The sequence below is a fragment of the Salvelinus sp. IW2-2015 genome, unplaced genomic scaffold (genome assembly GCF_002910315.2).
Source record: "Salvelinus sp. IW2-2015 unplaced genomic scaffold, ASM291031v2 Un_scaffold5882, whole genome shotgun sequence".
Classification (NCBI taxonomy): Eukaryota; Metazoa; Chordata; class Actinopteri; order Salmoniformes; family Salmonidae; genus Salvelinus; species Salvelinus sp. IW2-2015.
The window spans coordinates 21,740-27,428 of record NW_019947147.1 but is presented as its reverse complement, the minus strand read 5'-3'; the positions used below and the strand labels follow the sequence as shown (position 1 = coordinate 27,428).

Sequence of the window (5,689 nt, the reverse complement as noted above, 5' to 3'; positions counted from 1 at the left end):
GATCTGAGCCAAAAGGCCGAGAAGCGATAACCCACAAATGGACCCCTGCGCCCGCCGGGCACCCGGGGGTCTCGGCAGACTTTGGCGGTTTGGCAAAAGGTGGCTCCTCCCCACCCACCCACTCACCCACCCACCCACCCACCAACCAACCTTTCCCTGGCGGACAGACAGACAGACGACAGACAGACAGACAAAAGAAATGCGTGTGTTTTATTTTATTTATTTTTTAAGTCGCCAATGCGTCTTTAAGTCACTAGCTCTTTGAACTCAATTGCCTCTAGCGACAACTTGGAGTGGAAAATACACCGGTCAGTCCGATTGAAGTCAAAAGTCTCGGCGGTGGGCGTCATCATCTCTGTCAATTCTCTTGAAACAAGATATACCGGGCTCTGCCAGAAGCAAAGCCCTTCCAAAAATACTTGGAACTCATAAGTGTTCCTCTCCACGGAAGTCTTTAGTAAAAGGCGAAAGGCTTGTGCGTAAGAAGAGAAACCAGAGTCGTATGGAAGTCAGAGGTCGGGTCCGAGGCATACTCTGTGCACTACTAGGCTGGGACCTCGCGGGTGGGTGGTCGGTCACCCAACCCACTCTGCCAACTTTGTGTGGGTAAAAAGTCACAGACAGACAGACAGACAACAGACAGACAGACAGACTCACTCACTCACTCACTATCCTGACCAACGTTCTTTTTTTTTTAAGTAAAATGGCGGAAACGGGGGAACTCCACGAAAAGCGCTTCGCCCTACTTCCACTGTGATTTTTTCTTTTTTCTTTCCTTTTTCTTTCTGCCAGCTGTTTACACAGCTTTGTGTATTTTCTCCTTGACAAACGGAGAAATGTGTTGCACCGTTCCCGAGGTACTGCAATACCGGGTCGATGCGTGAGCGGACGAGCAAGCCCCCATTTCCGACTCCTGTCGAAAAATCCATTTAATATGTAGTCCCGATGGGGACGTATCAGATATTAAACTGATAAGAACAGAATTTTTTTTTATAAATATATTTTATTATCCTTCCATAACCAAACAAAATCTCCAACATTTACATAATTTCAAATCATATCTTCTTAAACAACAAAAAATCATTCTCAAAAACCTACTAAAAGAACCAACTCAATCCTCCAATTTTAACTTAAATTCAAATAATTCTTCCTAACCAACATTTTTAACTTTCAAACCCAACAACTCTTCAATCTTTACATACCATACAAAACTATATTCTCGCTAACCACAAATCATCTCCATAATTAACAACAACAAAAATAACTAATTCTAGAGGAGCTTCTTCTCGATCTCCTCCCTTCTCCATCTACCCACCCAACAAAAAAAATGTCACTCAGGCCATTCACCCTGTCCTCCTGTCCCACCCTCAAGGCCATCCCCTACCCTCAATCCAAACTACTGACCGGTGCGACCCTATGTCGCCCATACAGGTATCCTGTACCTCCCCCATCCTCCTGCTCAATGCCATCACCTGGCGGTCCAACTCCTCCAGCGGTGTGAAGAAGAAGAAGGAGAGGGAGCCCACGATGGTCCTGCCACCTCTCCTTCTCCCCCCTCTCCCCACCATCTCTCCTCCTCCCGCTTTCCACAGTCTCCACCCTCTTCTTCCTCCTCTTCTTCTGAAACGACCCCAAGGGCCCATTCGCTCCCTCTCCCTATCCTCCTCCTCATACAAACCCCTCTCCCTCATCTCCTCTCCAAATCTCCTCTCAAACTTTTCAAGCGCTCTCTTAAATTCTTCTCCGTCTTCCTCTTATACTCTTTTTTTCCTCCGCAATAGCCCTTTCATATGCCCCCTTCCCCTGTCTCACTCACCTCCGCACTCCTCCAACTCCCGTATCCTCCCATATTAATATTTCTGCTCCTTCCTCTGTCTACCTATTTCTTCTCCTCCACCCCCCTCTCCTTCCCTTCTCCTTCCTTTGTCTTCTTCCCTCCTCCTTCCCTCCTCCCCATTCCTTCTCCCTCCTCTCCATTTCAAGCCACCTCTTCTTCTTCCCACCCTCCTCTACCTTCTGTCCTGCCATCCTCTCCTTCATGTCCGGCCACCCCCCTTCTGTCCCAGCCACCACTCAGCCTTCTTCCCTCCACCACTCCTTCTGTCCCAAACTCCTCTCCTCAACCATCACTCCTTCCATCCCAGCCACCTTCTCCTTCTGTCCTGGCCACCACTCCCTCTGTCCCAGCCACCACTGCTTCTGTCCCAGCCACCACTCTTTTCATCTCGACCACCAATCTTTCTATCTCGACCACCACTCCTTCTGTCCCACCTCCCCTCCTTCTGTCCCGGCCTCCATTCCTTTTGCCCAGCCACCACTCCTTCTGTCCCGTCCCCTTCTTCTCTTCTCCTCTTCTCTCTCTGGCTCCTTGATGCCGTTCCGCGCCTCCTCTGCCAACACCTTCTTCCCGCTTCCTCTTCTCTTCTACCCCCATCCCCGCTCTCGCTCCCCCCGGCTGCAGGACGCGATTGACCTCCGCCGAGCCGGGCAGAGCCCGCCACAGGGTGTCACGAGCCACACCCGTGACATGCCTTAGGCTCGGCACAATCCCTCGCTCGTGCTCCCCAGACCCACAGAACCTGCACTTTCTAGTTCCACACGAGGCGAGAGTATGGCCATATCCATACAACGCCTGCAGAATGGAGGCTGACGGGCATAAATAATGTCCCCCGATCTAGCCCCCAGGAGAACATTGCTGGAGGATGGGTATCATTCCAAACCCTTCGGTCCTCCCTAAGAAGGACCTGAAAACCTCTCCTCCACGTCCAAAATCCAGGGAGTCCTCTGAGGGCCTCGCTGAGGAAATATTGTCGGCGTACCTCCCCAGATAAGCCCTCACACCCATCCTTTACATGGGTTGTAAATGTTTACAGTAACCACCCTTAAAATTTTCCTTGGCCAGACTGGTCACCTCATAGTGGCACCGGGTATCGCCTTCTCTTCTCTCTCCCCTCCTCAGGACCTCTTCATACTCTTCTTCTTTTTGTAACGTAATTTCATACGCTCCTTCCCTTGGGTTATCTTGAAGGCATAAAAACGTCCTTCACTTCAAGATCTAGCATCCCCATCACTATTAATTCGCCCAAAAGCCTCTCTTCCCAGAGGCAATCTCTTTTCCGTCCATCCTAAACCTCACTGTATTAGACAGCCCAACTCCCGGTACATTCTCTCTATTTGCCATCTCCAACTTGGACAACAATAACCTATCCAATCCAAAATAAAGATAAGCTCTCCAAAAGGAAACCTCTACCAACGCCGACCACACTCGGAAATAAAAACTCCGACAATACCTCTATCGCCTTCCTACTTCGACCTTCTGACTCAGCGGCTTTGAGGCACCTCGGTACCAAGGCTTGATCTGAGCCAAAAGGCCGAGAAACGATACCCACAAATGACCCCTGCGCCCGCCGGGCACGCCGGGGTCTCGCAGACTTTGGCGGTTTGGCAAAAGGTGCCTCCTCCCCACCCCACCACTCACCCACCCACCCACCCAACCACCCACCCACCCAACCAACCTTTCCTGGCGACAGACAGACAGACAGACAGACAGACAGACAGAAATGCGGGTTTGTTTTTTTTTTTTTTTTTTTTAAGTCGCCAATTCGTTTTAAGTCACTAGCTCTTTGACAGCTTTCCCTTTCATTGAGCTTAGAATACATCATTTGAACTCAATTGCTCTTAGCCGACTATACTTGGAGTGGAAATACACCGGTCAGTCCGATTGAAGTCAAAAAGTCTCGGCGGTGGGCGTCATCATCTCCCAATTTCTCTTGAAACAAGATATACCGGGCTCTGCCAGAAGCAAAGCCCTTCCAAAAATACTGGAATCATAAGTGTTCTCCTCCACGGAAGTCGTTAGTAAAAGGCGAAAGGCTGTGCGTAATGAAGAGAAACCAGAGTCGTATGGAAGTCAGAGTCGGGTTCCGAGGCATACTCTGTGCACTACTAGGCTGACCTCGCGTGTGGTGGTCGGTCACCCAACCCACTCTGCCAACTTTGTGTGGTAAAAAGTCACAGACAGACAGACAGACAGACAGACAGACAGACAGACTCACGACTCACTCACTCACTAACTATCCTGACCAATCGTTTTTTTTTTTTTTTTTAAGTAAAATAGGCGGAAACGGGGGAACCACGAAAAGCGCTTCGCCCTACTTCCACTTTGGATGTTTTTTCTTTTTTCTTTCCTTTCTTCTTCTGCCAGCTGTTTACACAGCTTTGTTGTATTTTCGTTCCTTGACAACGGAGAAATGTGTTGCACCGTTCCCGGGAGTACTGCAATACCGGTCGATGCGTGGAGCGGACGAGACAAGCCCCATTTCCGACTCCCTGTTATCGAAAAATCCATTTAAATATGTAGGTCCCCGATGGGGGACGTATCAGATATTAAACTGATAAGAACAAGATTTTTCTTTTGGAAAAGTTTTATTAACACATTTCCTTTAAAACAGCTCACATTTTCAATCATTTTACACATAAAAACAGCATAAAGGGCATAAAAAACCAGCATTACATTACAATTATTATTTTTTTAAAGGTACAGTTGTTTATTTAAAACAAATAAAACAATCGTGCATGAAAGTACCCTTTTTGTAAAAACCAATTTGATAAAAGCCATTTAAAATGTGTATGAATGATTTAACAAAGTAAAACAATGTTTAAACATGGAAAGCCGTCCAAAGAGTCCCTTTGTAAAAACTGTCTTTAGTCCGTTTGTACAGAACGGGGTGATGTCCTTAATCAAAAAGAGCCTCCTCCTGCTCTTCCGAATTGACTCCGTACCCACCGTCGGGGCCCAGAGGAGACCTCCCCTAGGCGCCGTCGCCCTAGGCTCCGCAGAGCTGTCAGGCCTGGCCGCCGGACCTCAGGTGTTGTGGGGACCCTTCGGTTGGGTCGAGGCCCCCTTTCGTTCCGTACCACCCCAGGGCTTCCGTGGCTACCAAAGCCACTGCCTGGGGGTGGTCTCTACCTGTTTCCTACCATAGGCAGGTTGCGGAGACCACAAAGCGCTCCTTCAGAGCACGTGACGGTGGGCCAGAGTTGTATGAAGGCCTTTGGTGGAATAGGCCTTCGGCCCACCCCATACAGCACGAGCTGCGGCGTTAGTCCTCCCCAGCTGCAGGACGTGGGAGATCTAGGGGCTGCTTCCTTCCACAGGTCCCTGGCGGCTCTGCACTCCAGAGCCAAGTGCCTCACCGACTCTTCTTGCCGCAGCCTGGTCGGGGGCACGCGGATGTCCTCGCCATGCCCCGGAGTGCATGACGGCCTGACCGGGAGGATCTCATGGGCGACCATCCCAGGACAATTCACGGGTCAATTCAGCAGGGCAGGATGGGCCACGTTGCGCCAAACCGGGTGGTGGCTCGCCTATCGCGAGCCCGCGCACTGGACACACGGTTCCCGTTCCTGCACAAGAGAAAAAGAGGAGCTGAACCGGTATGTTTTGTGTTAATGTTAAAATACAATGTATTTTTTTATCCAAGAGCCATTCACATTATTCACAGTATAAAAAATGTCTATAAAAAAAACATTTATTGAGTTCCTGGTTGTTCTTAGCTATTTACTGTTTCTTATCCAGTTTAATACCCTGATACGTCCCATTGCGGGGTCGACGTAGGAGCACAGTAAAAATTATCTGGGCATCTCTCCCGAAGGCGATGCGATCTGGAAAATCGAGCCAGTCATCCGG

At 49.4% G+C, this 5,689-nt stretch overlaps 2 non-coding genes and 2 pseudogenes across 2 annotated transcripts; all 4 read right to left on the bottom strand.

Annotated features, from left to right (window-relative positions):
- Positions 1-385: 385 nt before the first annotated feature.
- LOC112078567 (U5 spliceosomal RNA) lies at positions 386-501 on the bottom strand. The gene has a single exon (XR_002895719.1). It is a non-coding gene; the product is annotated as a U5 spliceosomal RNA (small nuclear RNA).
- Positions 502-836: 335 nt separating this feature from the next.
- On the bottom strand, positions 837-1,000 carry LOC112078572 (U2 spliceosomal RNA; annotated as a pseudogene).
- Positions 1,001-3,788: 2,788 nt separating this feature from the next.
- Positions 3,789-3,902, bottom strand: LOC112078569 (U5 spliceosomal RNA). Its single transcript, XR_002895721.1, has one exon. It is a non-coding gene; the product is annotated as a U5 spliceosomal RNA (small nuclear RNA).
- Positions 3,903-4,250: 348 nt separating this feature from the next.
- On the bottom strand, positions 4,251-4,427 carry LOC112078571 (U2 spliceosomal RNA; annotated as a pseudogene).
- Positions 4,428-5,689: the final 1,262 nt, after the last annotated feature.